The sequence below is a fragment of the Oncorhynchus gorbuscha genome, linkage group LG06 (assembly GCF_021184085.1).
Source record: "Oncorhynchus gorbuscha isolate QuinsamMale2020 ecotype Even-year linkage group LG06, OgorEven_v1.0, whole genome shotgun sequence".
Classification (NCBI taxonomy): Eukaryota; Metazoa; Chordata; class Actinopteri; order Salmoniformes; family Salmonidae; genus Oncorhynchus; species Oncorhynchus gorbuscha.
The window spans coordinates 64,690,598-64,709,581 of record NC_060178.1 but is presented as its reverse complement, the minus strand read 5'-3'; the positions used below and the strand labels follow the sequence as shown (position 1 = coordinate 64,709,581).

Sequence of the window (18,984 nt, the reverse complement as noted above, 5' to 3'; positions counted from 1 at the left end):
TCTTTTCGTGACAAAATATCTTGTTTAAAACGGGAACGCTTTTCATCCAAAAATTAAAATGGCACCCCCCATATCCAAGAAGTTAAGAAGTTAATTATTTGTAACAAATAACGCGTTCTGTCTCCTTAGTTTTAGAGATGTTCAGGACCAGTTTATTACTGGACACCCATTCCAAAACAGACTGCAACTCTTTGTTAAGGGTTTCAGTGACTTCATTAGCTGTGGTTGCTGTTGCATATATGGTTGAATCATCATGATTCATGGACACACATGGTTTGTTTAATGCCAGTGGCAAGTCATTGGTAAAAAAAATAAAAGAGTAGAGGGTCTTCGTGAGCTGCCCTGCGGTACACCACACTTTACATGTTTGACATTAGAGAAGCTACCATTCAAGAAAACCCTTTGAGTTATATTAGATAGATAGCTCTGAATCCACAATATGGCATAAGTTGAAAAGCACATACTTTTTTTCAACAACATGGTCAATAATAGAATAACAGTACAGCTCCCACAATCTTCTTATTATCAATTTCTTTCAACCATTCATCAATAATTTGTGTCAGTGCAGTACATGTTGAGTGCCCTTTTCTATAAGCATGCTGAAAGTCTGTTGTTATTTTGTTTTACAGAGAAATAGCATTGTATTTGGTCAAACATAATTTATTCCAACAGTTTGCTAAGAGCTGGCAGCAAGCTGATAGGTCTGCTGTTAGAACCAGTAAAGGCCACTTTACCACTCATTGGTAGCGGAATTACTTTGGCTTTCCTCCAGGCCTGAGGACAAAGACTTTCCTCTAAGCTCAGATTAAAGATATGACAGATAGGAGTGGCAATATAATGTTCAGCTAACATCCTTAGTTGCTTTCCATCTAAATTGTCAATGCCTGGAGCTTTGTCACCATTGATCAATATCAACATTGTTTCCACCTCTCCCATACGAACTAACTTGCAATGCTTTTCTTTCAGAATTTATTTTATACATGAAAACGATGGCTCACTGTTCGTTGTTGACATTTCCTGCCTAAATTTGCCCACATTTCCAATGAAGTAATCATTAAAATAATTGGCAACATCAAATGGTTTTGTGAAACAACTGGTTTGATGAAAGATGGAGTTGTATTTGTCTTTCTGCCCATCATTTCATTTAAAGTACTCCAAAGTTTTTTTTAAATACATTTTTAAATGATTGATCTTGGCTTCATAATACAGTTTCTTATTAGTTTTGTTGAGTTTAGTCACATAATTTCTAAATGTTCTGTAAGTCAGCCAGTCAGATGTGCAGCCAGATTTATTTGCCACTCCTTTTGACCATACAGTTTTTCAATTCCTCATCAATCCTCAACAGTTCTAAAAGTCAGTTTCTTAACAGGTGCATGTTTATCAATAATTGGATGAAGTGATTTCATAAATTCATCAAGTATAGTGTCTTTAGGCTTCTTATTAATCACATCAGACCAACAAATATTTTTAACATCATCCACATAAGAGTCACAGCAAAATATCCTATCCGCCTGGGCCTGTTACCTGGGCCGGTTGTGGGTTTTCCATTCCTGTGGGTGCGCTCCACCTCAATCTTTCTGTGGTCCATCTTCAATTTCTCAGAGATCTTTTCCCTCACTTTGTCCTCAGACTCCGTCCAGGTCTCATGTGGAGACTGAGGGGTTAGTCCAGTTTATATTTTCTATGTGGGGTTCTAGTTTTGTTTTCTATGTTGGTGTTTGGTATGATTCCCAATTAGAGGCAGCTGGCTATCGTTGTCTCTAATTGGGGATCATATTTAAGTAGCATTTTTCCACCTCTGTTTTGTGGGATATTGTTTATGTGTAGTTGCATGTTAGCACGCCATTGTCGTCACGTTTCGTTCTTGCCTTATTGTTTTGTGTGTTTCACTAAATCAAATCAAATCCTATCCGCCTGGATACTAAATAAAGAAGTGGAGCCCAGATCACGCTGCACGTTGGTCCGAGTATGCTTCAAACGATCGTGACATTGGGGTCAGCCCTATTTAGCAGGCAGCTTGCCTTGGTATGAGGGCAGCGTTGGTTAACTGTCCTGTTGCGTAACAATCACATTTTGGAACAGCGAGTGCATTCTGACATCACGCGCATAAACAAAACGAGCTGTAAAAATATTTGGAAATCACGCTTGAAAAGGTTAATATGTTTCAAAATTAATGTGGGTGTGCTTGCAAGCTAAACATATAGTTAGCTAGCTTGTCTGTTGACTGTTAGCCAGCAAATGACTCGTTTTGAGGCTTTAAATCTGAGGCTTTAAAAGTGTACTTACACCAAGATTTCAACATTCAAATGAATTGGGTTGCATAGAAAACATGTTGTTATAGTGAATTCTGTTTTAATCCAAAAACAGACCATGTCAATATTTTTGACGACATTGCATTTTTATACTAATGAGCTATTGAGAGAAGCGACTGAAAATTATATGTCACGTATTCTATTGATGAGGTCACATTCTTTCTGTGGGCCAGCCATGTAACAAGTCAGACAGGTGATTCCAGCACCTTGCAGCCTGTTGGGATGACTGGGAGGCTCCGCTTCCCAAATCCCAAATCCTGGACGGGGACAGGAGCGTGAGAGGGGGATTAGGGAGGCTAGAAGCCTACTTCGTTCTGCCCCGGCGTAGTAACACACACATAACACACACATCTGTCCCCGGGAGCCTAACAGCTGGTGCCAAGGTCTGGCTGAACTTGGCCCACAATCTCTCTCCTCATCCCACTGTACCATCTCTTTATCTGACATTCTATCCATCTATCTGTCTATCCAATCTGTCCATGTAGGGCTACAATTGAGCAGTAGATTTAAGTACTGCCCACCCACGTACGTTTGGATATGAACACACACACACGAGCATTTGCATGAGACGCACACACAGACACACACACAGTGCCGCCCCTTACTATTAGAGTCATTAACCGGACATTGATTGTATTAGAGTCTGAGCCCAGGAGACTAATTTAACTAAGTGCAATAGGCTTGTGTTGCTGTGTGCTTCTACATCTGCATTGCTTGCTCTTTGGGGTTTTAGGCAGGGTTTCTGTATAAGCACTTTGTGACATCTGCTGATGTAAAAGGGGTTTTATAACTAAAGAAATACTTCATTAATTGATTGATTGTGCATTGTTATGTGCTCTAGTAGACAGATGGCATAGAGCAGGGAGGTGTGCCCATTTCTGTTCAATTAGGTAATTTCAGGAAACATTTTCAGCAAGGAAAAAACATGGTCACACTTTAGAATAGGGAACACATGTTGATATTGACAGATGAGGCTGCACTGCCTGACTGATTGTATATTTATGTATATGTATCTTATTGATGTATGCATGTATATACGCTATATATACAAAGTATGTGAACACCCCTTAAAATTTGTGGATTCAGCGATGTTAGCCACACACGTTACTGATCGGTATATAACATCGAGCACACAGCCATGCAATCTCCATAGATTGGCAGTAGAATGGCCTTACTGAAGCGCTCAGTGACTTTCAACGTGGCACCGTCATAGGATGCCACCTTTCCAACAAGTCAGTTCATCAAATTTCTGCTCTGCTAGAGCTGCCCCGGGTCAACTCCAAGTGCTGTTATTGTGAAGTGGAAACGTCTAGGAGCAACAACGGCTCAGCCACTAAGTGGAAGGCCACACAAGCTCACAGAACGGGACCAGCGATTGCTGAACCGTGTAAAAATCGTCTGTCCTCGGTTGCAACACTCACTACTGAGTTTCAAACTGCCTCTGGATGCAACGTTAGCACAATAACTGTTAGTCGGGAGCGGCATGAAATGGGTTTCAATGGCCGAGCATCCGCACACAAGCCTAAGATGACCATGCACAATGCCAAGCGCCGGCTGGACTGGTGTACAGCTTCCCACTTTGGACTCTGGAGCAGTGTAAACGCGTTCTCTAGAGTGAATAATCACGCTTCACCATCTGGCTGTCTGACACAAAAATCGTTGTTTGGATGATGCCCGGAGAACACTACCTGCCCCAATGCATAGTGCCAACTGTAAAGTTTGGTGGAGGAGGAATAATGATCTGGGGTGGTTTTTCATGGTTCGGGCAAGGCCCCTTAGGTCAAGTGAAGGAAAATCTTGCACGAAGTGCATGGAGCGAAGTCCATACAGAGATGGTTTGTCGAGATCGGTGTGGAAGAACTTGACTGGCCTGCACCGAGAGCCCTGACCTCAACCCCATCAAACACCTTTGGGACGAATTTGAACGCTGACTGCGAGCCAGGCTTGATCGCCCAACATCAGTGCCCGACCTCACTAATGCTGTTGTGGCTGGCTGGATGCAAGTCCCAGCAGCAATGTTCTGACATCTAGTGCAAAGCCTTCCCAGAAGAGTGGAGGATGTTATATCAGCAAAGAGGAGACCAACTCCATTTTGGAATGAGATTTTGGAATGAGATGTTGGACGAGAAGGTGTCCACATACTTTTGGTGATGTAGTGTGTCTACCCCCAAGTCATTAGACTGCTAAATAGTTGACCAAACAGCTACCCGGACTATCTGTATTGACTCTTTTTGCACGAACTCCTTTTCACACTATGAACACACACTGGACCCACACATTCACACTGACACTCCAACACATACACACACTCTCACACTCACTCACACATAACACGTCCACACTGGCACACACTCACCACGTACGCACACACGTCCACACTTCCACACTCATCACATACGCTGCTGCTACTGTGTATTATCGACCTGTTGCCTAGTTACTTTACCCCTACCTACATGTAAATACAGTATCTACCTCAATGACCTCGTACCCCTGCACATCGACTCGGTACTGGTACACCATGTATACAGCCAAGTTAGCATTGCGTATTAATTCCTTGTGTTACTATTGTTTTCTTCTATTATTAGTAGTAGTAGTATTTTGTCATGTTTATTCTGTTCTGCATTGTTGGGAAGGGCACATAAGTAAGCATTTCGCTGTTAGTCCACACCTGTTGTTTACGAACGTTTGACAAATAAAATGTGATTGATTTGATGTTAGTGTTGTCATGATACCAGAATTTTGACTTCGATACCCACGATACTCGATACCGAAACGATACTCAATACTAAAACAACACTCGATACTGAAACGATACCACAGCAGAAAAAAGAATGCGTATTAGCTAATGTTACAGAATAACTACTGTGCTTTATATTTTGAAACATTGAACAATATGCTGATAGCTGGTAGAACAACTAAAATAACAACAAGACCCTCTATTCGATATTCCATTTCTTTAAAAAATAACACAGAATATTAAGTAACAAAAGAATATCTAACATTCTCTTTATGCATAACCATATCTGAGACTCAGAGAATACAAAATAATTGTACAATTACATCTAAACCGTTTTACATATCAGGGTTAATTTGCTCATCTATGGCCAAAATATTGGGTCAGATTACATTCATTAGACCTATGATTCATTACAGCTTAAACATGCTGTGTATTAAATGACTAGTTTAGTTCCAAAACAACATAAAAAACACTTTGAAACTCATTTCCGAAGCTTCTATATTGCATTAGTCTACACCCGCATATGATTGATTTTACACAGCATACTACATTTCCCAGAGTGCATTTCAACTCCTAGGGTGCAACGCTCAACCCAGGGCTGCTGGCTGGCTAGTGGCTACTGCAACACAAAGTAGTCTAAATATATTGGTGTCGTAGCTAAGTTATGTGTATTTCACATGAATCATATCATAATGTAAAAAAACAAAATTATGCTGAATATATGTTCATTGCCACTCAAAAACAATTTGAATTTAGTTGCTGGTAGAATAACTTTACAATACAAATGTCATGTGTAAAATCGTTGTTAATGTTATTTTGTAACTAAACCTCCCGTACCGTGTTTGTAACACCTTTTGCATAGTTGTGTCGATGGGTTGGCCCTCGTCATTTGCTCTGTAAGCAAAGTATTCTGGAGCCTGTTTTGTCAGCGAGCTGTGGGCGTGGAGGAATGATGTTTTCGTTATAAGAAGCCATGCTGTCTGCATTTTCTCTCTCCTCTCACTTGCTTCTAAAAAGTGGCTCCCGCTATGTCAGTTGCATGCTCAAGCACAAGTAGCCACTAGCCTGGCTAGCTTACTACTGCCCCTTGAGAAGATTCAGATAAATGACAAGACAGACTCGATCCTCACGATCCGTATATGACGCGAGAGACATTTGACAGAAGTACAGAAAGTAACAAACATTGTATGACCAAACCGTTTTTCATGTTCTAGTATCGTAAAAATACAAAAGCTTCGGTATACCGTGCAACACAGGGATGTGCCTCCCAGTCCCATTGCCCAATGGTGGTTTGTGATTTTTTTGTATTTAATTTCTCCCCAATTTTGTGATATCCTATTATGATCTTGTCTCATCAATGCAACTCCGCAACGGGCTCAGGAGAGGCAAAGGTCGAGTCATGCGTCCTCCGAAACATGACCCACTAAGCCACGCTTCTTAACACCCGCTCGCTTAACGCAGCAACCAGCTGCACCAATGTGTCGGAGGAAACATTGTTCAACTGATGACTGAAGTCAGCCTGCAGGCGCCCGGCCCGCCACAAGGATTCGCTAGAGTGCGCCACAAGGAATCGCTAAAGCCCCCCTGGCACAAACCCTCCCCTAACCCAGAAGACACTGGGGCAATTGTGCACTGCCCTATGGGAACTCCGGGGGGTTGTGACACAGCCTGGGATCAAACCCGGGTCTGTAGTGAAGCCTCAATCACTGCGATGCAGAGCCTTAGACCGCTGCGCCACTGGGGAGGCCACCTTGATTACTTTTATTTAAGACCAATCCTGCAGAATATCGACTTAACAACAGAAAGGTGTGTGATTGTGTTTATGTTCTGACACGTTTCTCTTTCCTCTCCCCCTCAGATCATCAAAAACTGGAACGAGAGGCCCGCATCTGTCGCCTGCTCAAACACCCCAACATAGGTGAGTGGCTCCTACTTACTATAGTAGGCTAAATAAAAGTGTGTCTGTATGGTAACCTACCTGACAGGACGAAACCGAGGCGACATCGTTTTGTCTAGTTGGTGAGCTGGCTAACATGATAGCGGTTATTCATGCTCGGCCGGTTGCCTAGCAACAGGTGAAGTCTCTTTGCTGCACATTTGACCGCTGACAAAATGTTGTTGGCTGTCCAGAGGAAGGAAATTGATTTGAGTGGTTCAATTCTGCCCGACATTTCAGCCACGTTGTTTTGAAGAGCATTGAGGGTGTCTCCAGTGTCAGTGTGTTACATGGTGTCACAGAAGCACTTCATGGAAGAGAGTTAGTGTGTAGGCAAATGGAGCCAGCCAGTTAACTGATGCCCACTGGTGTGGGCCATTTGCATGGTGCGACTGGTGATGAGGAGCGAAACCCATCACTGCATGCAAACTCAGGGAAATGACACAGTCTTCACCTTGCCTCACACTGCAAGCCAGCCTCTCCCTCCACTACAAGTGAATGTGCAATATGCATGCAGGTGTGTGTTTGTGCGAGCGTGTGCAATATGTGTGTGTGTGCGTATGTGAGATAGGTATGACAGGAATGTATATTAGTGAGATTGGTGTTAGTGGCGAGCTGTGTGGTTGAGGATGGGGGCACTGTGTGTGTGTGTGTGTGTGTGTGTGTGTGTGTGTGTGTGTGTGTGTGTGTGTGTGTGTGTGTGTGTGTGTGTGTGTGTGTGTGTGTGTGTGTGTGTGTGTGTGTGTGTGTGTGTGTGTGTGTGTGTGTGTGTGTGTGTGTGTGTGTGTGTGTGTGAGTGAGCTGCAGCAGCAAGCAGGCCAGGGAGCTGCATGTAATTACACTTTCAAAGCCACAGAGAGAAAGGGGTGGGTAGAGAGGGAGGGAGGAGAGAAAGAGAGAAGACTACATAGCACCGCATGAATGCATCCTCTCGTACTGCCATCGATGCTCATCACCCAGTCACAACTTCAAACTAAACACATGCAGAGCACCTACTTCCCCTTTCTCTTTTCCTTTCATTTGCATTTCCTCCTTACTTTTGCTTTCACTTGCTTCTTGTTTCTATCTTCTGCATCCACCTCTCCTCGCAATTGCTTTTCCCTTCTCTCATCCTCCTCTTACTGCTCTCCCTCTCTCTGCTTCTCTCTCCCTCTCTCTGCTTCTCTCTGTTCTCCAGCGGCATCTCATTCTGGTCCACCTGCCTTCTCCATCTGTCTCTAACCTCTCCCCTTCTCTCTCTCCCTCTCTCTCTCCCTGTCCCAGATTGTTCTCTGTCCCATAAGGCACACTCCTTCTCTCTCTTCCTCACCTCACCTCTCTATTCAAAGGTACAGTCAAAGGGTCATATTGTCATGTTTTCTGCTTGGACTGCAGATAAACTCCTAACAAAGGGAGTAATTGAGAGCGAAAGGAGAGAGAGGGAGGAATGGAGTGCTCAAGGAGTGCTCTGCCGCTGGGCAGGCTAGTTCATTCCATTCCATTCCAACACACACACACACACACACACACACACACACACACACACACACACACACACACACACACACACACACACACACACACACACACACACACACACACACACACACACACACACACACACACACACACACACACACACACACACACACACACACACACTGACTCTCTGTGTGTGACTCTCTCACTGTAGCTCTCTTTCTGCACTCATAAACACACAAGTGACAGACAGTGCAGGCAGTATACACACATGATTCACCTACCCTTGGCATGTACTGTTGGCCATCTTGTCACACCTCACTATACACACTCTCTCACACACTCACACACATATACAGTACATACACACAACAAATATGAATAAGTGCCTGAGCATTGGAGAATATGGAGCAGCTGCATCCCCACTTTGAAAATAGGGGTGCAAATATATGTTTTTGCACCCACGCCTTTTGCCAGAAAAGTATCATGCTCCATTGGGTAATTTGTCATTTTCTATGATTAGTAATGTTTTGAACTAGTCTGTATTACAATATATATGTCCATTTCATATTATTATATGTTGCCTCAAGATGAATGGTTTTGCCCACTTGAAAGTTCTGCTTCCCTACTGCTTTTTTATTGAACCTTTATTTAACTTGGCAAGTCAGTTAAGAACAAATTCTTATTTACAATGATGATCTAGGAAGAGTGTGTTAACTGCCAGATTCTTACCTTGTCAGGTCAGGGATTCGAACTAGCAACCTTTCGGTTACTGGCCCAGCGCTCTGACCACTAGGCTACCTGCCGCCCCAAACTTATATTCCCTGTCCGGGAATCGAACTCGGGCCGAATCCTAACCACTAGTTTTGCTTCAGTGCAGTTAGAAATCACTAGTTGCACCACTGGTGTTTAAAATGAAAAGGCACCTGCAAAATAAAATTGTTCATCTATTTTGTTGTGCTGTTACATTTGTGTCGTTGCTTCATGTCCGATGCACTCAGGGTGTTGTTGCATATCATTTGAGAGGCGTGCACCACAAGCAATTTTGTCAGTTTACTTTGCTTGTAAGAAGCATGATGAGCACGGGCATATCTGATTAACCTTTGCCTTATTCGCAGCCTCTGGGACATTGAGCATGAAGTCACCAAGGTGTCCCACACAAATGTACCCAAATGTACATTGTACAGTGATAGATTTTGAAGGAAAGAACTATATACAAAATACATAAATGCTATTCTAACACCCCCCCCCCAAAAAAAAAATATATTTTTTTTTTTTTTAAAGAAAAAAAAAAAAAAAAAAAAAAACAAGGGTAACTATTTACACATTTTCTATTTACAATATTGTGAAAACCCTCAGTCCTCAATATTGTGCTGCTGATGCCATGGCCCATAGCAGTCTCTTTCTGCTGTAAAGCAGAGGGTTACTGAACAAGTGGTGCAGGTGATGGGGCATTTCCCGTGACAAAGGGCACAATGACGCCTCCCTACTGTGCCCTTTTTGCCCCGAGGCACATTCATGCCTGCAGAGATGAATTTGGGCAGGTGAACACCACAGGTTGAAGGAGCAGAAGGGACAGAGGTAGAGGGGACAGAAGGTGCTACAATGGACTTGTTGTAGCTGGCAAGCTCCTGGATGAGCAGCTCCCTGAAGGCTAGCTGTGAGATGGAGGGGCTGCCCACAGCTCTCAGGCATTTCCTTCTGGAGGATGAAGTCATTCACCACAATGTCGATGAAATGATGGAACAATGTCTTGTACCATTTCCTGGTCTTGTGGAGAACATTGTAGTATCAATTTCTTCTATAATTTGGGTTACATCTGTATATCTAGATGTTGTTTTAGCTTTTCCTGATTTATTCGCCATAATTTAAATATATAAAATTGCTGAAAACGCTCTTCACTATGTACTGCTATGCATAACACTCGTGGCTCCATCAAGTAGGACCTCTTTTACGCCAGAGTTTACGACAAAGGCTGGTCTTTGAACGTATAACCATTACATATTGCCGTTTACCTCAGCTCATTGGCTATCTTCCAAGCTAGATTTCAAGATGATCAGTGGTCATTGGGCCAAAATACAGTCAATCAACGATAGACCGCTCCTACCATTGGTGCGCAATGAGCTCATTGATTGGTGTCTTCAAATCGGTTTGTTTCGGTCCAGATGTCTCGGGAAAAGAGCCATCAAGTGTGATTGTGTTACTAACAAACAGAGGATTGCAATGAAACCTACCACTGTATAAACGTGTGTTTAGTGTGTGTATTTACCACCAATGTTTCGTCCAAAGTTGAATGAGACGGAAATCACGACGCAAGCAGTTTACAAATGTTTCGTCTTAGGCTATAAAAATGGATTTTATCAAACAAAACAAACATTCCCTGTGTAGTGAGGACACTTGGCATTGCCACCAGAGGAATATTTTCAAAGGTAAGCAATTTATTTTATTGTTATTTCTGACTTTTGTGACGCTAATGCTTGGTAGGAAAATGCTAGTAATACTTTTGTTCGCTGGGTGCTCTCCTCAGATAATCGCATGGTTTGCTTATGAAATGATGTAAGACACATGTATTTACAAGAATGTTTAATATTACTATTATTATTATTATGGTGTATTTAGAATTTAGGCGCTCTGCAATTTCACTGGCTGTTGGCCAGGTGGAACGCTACCGTCCCACTGGTGCCAGAGAGGTTAAAAAAAACATTGTGACAGTGTTTTAAAAAAAAACAAGTAAATAGAAGGATAGGCATGAGTCTCTTTAAGCAAAGATCATTTATTTTTCAAATACTGTGAAACTATTTGGTAGAATGTGCTTAGATTTTTAAAAAATGTTGTCTTGAAGACAATGTTAAATTGCTTTGACTCTAGAGTTCCAAAGACCTATATGTGCATATTGCGGGGCTCAAAAAAAACAAACCAAGCCAAACATCACGCATGCCGACAGAAGTATATGCCTATTAAAAGTATCTAACTATATTCCTTGCCAAATTACAACAGTTTTATCACAAATTCAAAATGGTAATAATGTGTTCCAACAACGAGCTGCGGTTTTGGAATAATTGCGTTCTGTTTATTTTCCGCTTAGGCTACTTTGCGAACTGGACTTGAAAACAGGTGGTAGGCCTATAACCTACGGTCCAAAATGCAATGTGGTTTGATGAGAACACTCACATTTTTCCAAGGCCGAGTGGCCGAAACACCGAGACACACGCGGACAGCAGTGGACGCATACATTCTGTCCTAATGACAATCACCAAATGTCATTACACTTTTGGGTGATTTCTGTAACAGATGTCTCTTTCCATCCGCAACTGGTTGGAGGCTGTAAATATGTTGTGAGTGGATGAATGTGCACGGGTAGCCTAGTAAAGGAGCCCTTTGAAGTGATTGTTTGACAATCAGACAAAAACCATCATGACTGGTTGTGTTTATGCCACAATAAAAAGGTAATCCGCCCATATGGATTAGGCAGCCGCCCGGAGTGGCAGTTTGATGAAGAGGTCATTTTTCAAGCTAAACTGACCAAGACGTGCCTCCAACAACACATAACACCTCACATTATTCTGCTCAAAAACAATGAGAACTTCTCTCACCCAGTGGGATGAGGGTTATTTAGGTGAGCGCTGATGCCACCCCATGATAAGCAGTGCCCACTTTGTCGAAGGCAGGGGCGCAAAATATTTAGCTCCATGTTCAGCGCGCTTCTCCAGGGTGCTGTCGGAGAGACTCGGCGCGTTGGCGCTACACCAAATTCATTTAGCCTAACATAAATGATGTAGCCTATGGTAGAAAGAGTAGCACCCTATGTGGATTTTCTGTAGCCCATAGACTGGAGACCATCTTTATTACAATGTCATGAGACAGACACTTTTTCAAACATAAACTGAGGAGAGAGAATGCAGGAGAAAGTCAACTCAAAAGGCAAGCGGGCAGACATCAGCTTTGGAGTGGCTGCGGCATAATCAAACGAGGTGGGCAGCAAATGGTGCTGAAAGTAAGTCATTTCAACAATTTTCTTCATTTGAATTTGACTTAATTAACCTGTTGCGACGAGCAATCCCGTATCCGGGATCCTATTTATAGCCTCAAGCTCATTACCATAACGCAACGTTAACTATTCATAAAAATCGCAAACGAAATGAAATAAATATATTAGCTCTCAAGCTTAGCCTTTTGTTAACGACACTGTCATCTCAGATGTTCAAAATATGCTTTTGAACCATGGCTAAACAAGCATTTGTGTAAGAGTATTGATAGCCTAGCATAGCATTAAGCCTAGCATTCAGCATGCAACATTTTCACAAAAACAAGAAAAGCATTCAAATAAAATCATTTACCTTTGAAGAACTTCAGATGTTTTCAATGAGGAGACTCTCAGTTAGATAGCAAATGTTCAGTTTTTCCAAAAAGATTAGTTGTGTAGGACAAATCGCTCCGTTTTGTTCACCACGTTTGGGTAAGAAAAAACCCGAAAATGAAGTCATTACAACGCAAACTTTTTTTCCAAATAAACTCCATAATATCGACAGAAACATGGCAAACGTTGTTTAGAATCAATCCTCAAGGTGTTTTTCACATATCTATCGATGATAAATCATTCGTGGCAGTTGACTTTCTCCTCTGAAGAAAATGGAACGCGCATGGAGCTGGAGATTACGCAAAACTTTTGACGGAGGACACCGGGCGGACACCTGGTAAATGTAGTCTCTTATGGTCAATCTTCCAATGATATGCCTACAAATACGTCACAATGCTGCAGACACCGTGGGGAAACGACAGAATGTGCATGCTCATTCCTGGCGCATTTACAGCCATATAAGGAGACATTGGAACACAGGGCATTCAAAATCTGGACCATTTCCTGTATGAAATTTCATCTTGGTTTCGCCTGTAGCATTAGTTCTGGGGCACTCACAGATAATATCTTTGCAGTTTTGGAAACGTCAGAGTTTTTTCTTTCCAACGCTGTCAATTACATGCATAGTCGAGCATCTTTTCGTGACAAAATATCTTGTATCCAAAAATTAAAAGAGCGCCCCCTATCTCAAAGAAGTTAAAAACAAGGGCTTTGTTGGAGCCTATTTCGTCCTATTCAAAACAATGTAGAGGTCGGCCTACCTGTTTGACAGATGCAATTATGCTATCCATGGATTTGTCGTTTTTGCCAAATCCTCCAATACTGTCACCATGCACTCTTTAAATACAGTGGGGCAAAAAAGTATTTAGTCAGCCACCAATTGTGCAAGTTCTCCCACTTAAAAAGATGAGAGGCCTGTAATTTTCATCATAGGTATACTTCAACTATGACAGACAAAATGAGGGAAAAAAAATCCAGAAAATCACATTGTAGAATTTTTTATGAATTTATTTGCAAATTATGGTGGAAAATAAGTATTTGGTCATTAACAAAAGTTTCTCAATACTTTGTTATATACCCTTTGTTGGCAATGACAGAGGTAAAACATTTTCTGTAAGTCTTCACAAGGTTTTCACACACTGTTGCTGGTATTTTGGCCCATTCCTCCATGCAGATCTCCTCTAGAGCAGTGATGTTTTGGGGCTGTTGCTGGGCAACACGGACTTTCAACTCCCTCCAAAGATTTTCTATGGGGTTGAGATCTGGAGACTGGCAAGGCCACTCCAGGACCTTGAAATGCTTCTTACGAAGCCACTCCTTCGTTGCCCGGGCAGTGTATTTGGGATCATTGTCATGCTGAAAGACCCAGCCATGTTTCATCTTCAATGCCCTTGCTGATGGAAGGAGGTTTTCACTCAAAATCTCACGATACATGGCCCCATTCATTCTTTCCTTTACACGGATCATTCGTCCTGGTCCATTTGCAGAAAAACAACCCCAAAGCATGATGATTCCACCCCCATGCTTCACAGTAGGTATGGTGTTCTTTGGATGCAACTCAGCATTCTTTGTCCTCCAAACACGACGAGTTGAGTTTTTACCAAAAATGTATATTTTGGTTTCATCTTACCATATGCCATTCTCCGAATCTTCTTCTGGATCATCCAAATGCTCTCTAGCAAACTTCAGACGGGCCTGGACATGTACTGGCTTAAGCAGGGGGACACGTCTGGCACTGCAGGATTTGAGTCCCTGGCGGCGTAGTGTGTTACTGATAGTAGGCTTTGTTACTTTGGTCCCAGCTCTCTGCAGGTAATTCACTAGGTCCCCCCGTGTGGTTCTGGGATTTGTGCTCACCGTTCTTGTGATCATTTTGACCCCACGGGGGTTTGGGGTGTGACTGTTATGGACAGGTGTCTTTTATACTGATAACAAGTTCAAACAGGTGCCATTAATACAGGTAACGAGTGGAGGACAGAGGAGCCTCAAAGAAGGTCTGTGAGAGCCAGAAATCATTCTTGTTTGTAGGTGACCAAATACTTATTTTCCACCATAATTTGCAAATAAATTCATTTAAAAAATCCTACAATGTGATTTTCTGGATTTTTTGCCTCATTTTGTCTGTCATAGTTGAAGTGTACCTATGATGAAAATTACAGGCCTCTATCATCTTTTTAAGTGGGAGAACTTGGACAATTGGTGGCTGACCAAATACTTTTTTGCCCCACTGTACCTCTGTGTCTGGGAAGGGCTTGGTGTGTTCGGTTGAAACCAGGGCTCAAACTGAGTGAGGGTATGCAATACAATTTGGTAAAGAAAATGGTAAAAAGGATACCAATTAGTAACTTTATAGAAAACAAAAGAATACAGATAATATATAGCGTTCTATAACAATGCATAACTCCACAATGCCTTGTGCTTGAAACAAGCTTTAAAATGCCCACAAAAGATGTGACTGAGGCATGTGGGGATATATATTGATTTGTCTTTATGACATTCTGAAGTTGAGCTGTGGCCTTCAATATTGGAGGAGACTCATTTTTTTATTTGATATTATGTCCCTATTAATTGAGCTTTTCACTTTCTGAAAAGAGAAGATGTTTAAACCCAGGCAGCTTTTAGGGAAGCACTTCTGTTGTTGGGTTAAGCAATGGATCAGTTGCAGGCAGCTGAAGCTTTCGTTTTTCTGCATTTGAAAGTGCCATGTTTAGATTCATAAGGATGTCTAATATTGATTTATTTGCAAACAGCAACCGTTTCATTGGAAACGAGATACTCTGGTTTGACATTGGAGAAATGTGGTAATAATGCTTATTTCTCTTTTCATTCTTCCCTGAAAATTCTATTTTCATTATCCACCTTTCTTTTGAGACTTTTTCAGAGCAACACTTTTAATAGACTTTGGTGATTTTATCAGTGTAATTAGATAGAAAATATTAGGATATGATATTGACATTGAACTGATTATATAGCCTACTGTTAAAAATGGTGTTTCATTTGTAGCATAGGCCTATGAAATGGGCCGCTATTGTGTTCTGTTCTGCTTACTATTAGCTGAGAACAAAATGTGCAAACCTATTACTGTCACTCCTAATTCCCACTCCAGCCCTCGACGTCACCGGTCTACTAACCACCGGTCTGGCAACCATCATTCTCCATCACCTTGATTACTCTCCCTTTCTTTAGCCCTCAGTAGCCTCAGTCATCAGCCAGTGTTGGTTTTGTCACGTTCAGTACGCTTCTCCTGTTTTGCTTATCTGCCTTTTTCTTATGATTAAACTCACCTTCTGCACTTTCTTCCTGACTCCCAGCATACAGTTGAAGTCGGAGGTTTACATACACTTATGTTGGAGTCATTAAAACTCGTTCTTCAACCATTCCACACATTTCTTGTTAACAAACTATAATTTTGGCAAGTCGGTTAGGACATCTACTTTGTGTATGACACAGGTAATTTTCCAACAATTGTTTACAGACAGATTATTTCACTTATAATTCACTGTATCACAATTCCAGTGGGTCAGAAGTTTACAGACACTAAATGTCCTCTGGTCTGATGAAACAAAAATATAACTTTTTGGCCATAATGACCATCGTTATGTTTGGAGGAAAAAGGGGAGGCTTGCAAGTTGGAGAACATCATCCCAACCGTGAAGCACGGGGTGGCAGCATCATGTTGTGGGGGTGCTTTGCTGCAGGAGAGACTGGTGCACTTCACAATATAATAGAAAATTATGTGCATATATTGAAGCAACGTCTCAAGACGTCAGTCAGGAAGTTAAAGCTTGGATGCAAATGGGTGTTCCAAATGGACAATAACCCCAAGCATACTTCCAAAGTTGTGGCAAAATGGCTTAAGGACAACAAAAGCAAGGTATTGGAGTGGCCATCTCAATACCCTGACCTCAATCCTGTAGAAAATGTGTGGGCAGAACTGAAAAAGCGTGTGCGAGCACAGAGGCCTACAAACCTGTCTCGGTTACACCAGCTTTGTCAGGAGATATTGGCCAAAATTCACCCAACTTATTGTGGGAAGCTTTTCGGCAACCTGAAAAGTTTGACCCAAGTTGAACAATTTAAAAGCAATGCTACCAAATACTAATTGAGTGTAATGTAAACTTCTGACCCACTGGGAATGTGATGAAATTAATAAAAGCTGAAATAAATCATTCTATCTACTATTATTCTGAAATTTCACATTCTTAGAATAAGGTGGTGATCCTAACTGACCTAAGACAGGGAAATATTTACTAGGATTACATGTCAGGAGTTGTGAAAAACTGAGTTTAAATGTATTTGGCTAAGGTATATGTAAACTTCCGACTTCAACTGTATATACACTGCAGGATGTCCAGGGGCGGGCCTGTTAGGTCCATAAATGTTTTTGATGCACGCGCACGTACACATAGGAGGTCCCATACTGGGAAGAAATGAAATCTATTTTCACCCCTCTAGATGATATCATGTTTTTTACTATACAAGAGGCATGTCTTGACTGTGATAAGGGCTCGGGAAATGAGTGTCTTTTCTGCTAAATGAACAAAACAAGGTTATGCCATTTCACAGCCATAGGCTTCTACAAGCAAGTGCCACTGCTGAGGTTAATGCCTTTTTGAGGAGTGTCTTCCACAATACAATATAACCAGATGATATTACAGTTTCAATACATTCACTTGTATTGTGAATGTATTGAAACTGTATTAATTGTATTAATACATTCAAATGGCACTTGCTTTTTTATTGACTGAATATATAGTCGCGGCCAAAAGCTTTGAGAATGACACAAATATTAATCTTCACAAAGTTTGCTGCTTCAGTGTCTTTAGATATTTTACTATGGGATACTGAAGTATAACTATAAGCATTTCATAAGTGTCAAAGGCTTTTATTGACAATTACATGAAGTTGATGCAAAGAGTCAATATTTGCATTGTTGATCCTTCTTCTTCAAGACCTCTGCAATCCGCCCTGACATGCTGTCAATTAACCTCTGGGACACATCCTGACTGATGGCAGCCCATTCTTGCATAATCGATGCTTGGAGTTTTTCAGAATTTGTGGGTTTTTGTTTGTCCACCTGCCTCTTGAGGATTGACCACAAGTTCTCAATGGGATTAAGGTCTGGGAGGTTTCCTGGCCATGGACCCAAAATATTGATGTTTTGTTACCCGAGTCACTTTGTTATCACTTTTGCCTTATGGCAAGGTGCTCCATCATGCTGGAAAAGGCATTGTTTGTCACCAAACTGTTCCTGGATGGTTGGGAGAAGTTGCTCTCAGAGAATGTGTTGGTACCATTCTTTATTCATGGCTCTGTTCTTAGGCAAAATTGTGAGTGAGCCCACTCCCTTGGCTGAGTAGCAACCCCACACATGAATGGTCTCAGGATGCTTTACTGTTGGCATGACACAGGACTGATGGTAGCGCTCACCTTGTCAAACTTTTTTTCCGGATGCCCCAAATAATTGGAAAGGAGATTCATCAGAGAAAATGACTTAATATAATATACCCCCAAGCTCCCAACCAGGATGGGGACCCTTTTGTTCCCACAGAGACAAAGCCAGGCATGGGTGTGTGTGTCGTTGGGATGGGATGGGTGTTGGATGGGGTGTTTGTGGTGTTGGGATGGGGTGCGTGTTGGATGGGGTGTGTGTATCGTTGGGGATGGGGTGTGTGTGTCGTTGGGGATGGGGTGCGTGTGTTGTGGGGATGGGGTGCGTGTGTTGTTGGGATGGGGTGCGTGTGTTGTTGGGATGGGGTGCGTGTGTTGTTGGGATGGGGTGCGTGTGTTGTTGGGATGGGGTGTGTGTGTTTTTGGGATGGGGTGCGTGTGTTGTTGGAATGGGATGCGTGTGTTGCCGGGATGGGATGCGTGTGTTGTCGGGATGGGATGCGTGTGTTGCCGGGATGGGATGCGTGTGTTGTCGAGATGGGGTGCGTGTGGTGTTGGGATGGGGTGCGTGTGTTGTTGGGATGCGGTGCGTGTGTTGTTGGGATGCGGTGTGTGTGTTGTTGGGATGGGGTGCGTGTGTTGTTGGGATGGGGTGCGTGTGTTGTTGGGATGGGGTGCTTGTGTTGTTGGGATGGGGTGTGTGTACGATGGCCGAAGCAGCTGGATGTTCTGAGCTCATTGCTCCATACGTCACTGTGAGGTGTTACACACATGAACATATTGTATACTCCCA

The 18,984-nt window shown here is 42.3% G+C and overlaps 1 pseudogene; it reads left to right on the top strand.

Annotated features, from left to right (window-relative positions):
- Positions 1 to 18,984, top strand: part of LOC124038242 — a 139,667-nt pseudogene that overhangs the window by 59,358 nt on the left and 61,325 nt on the right.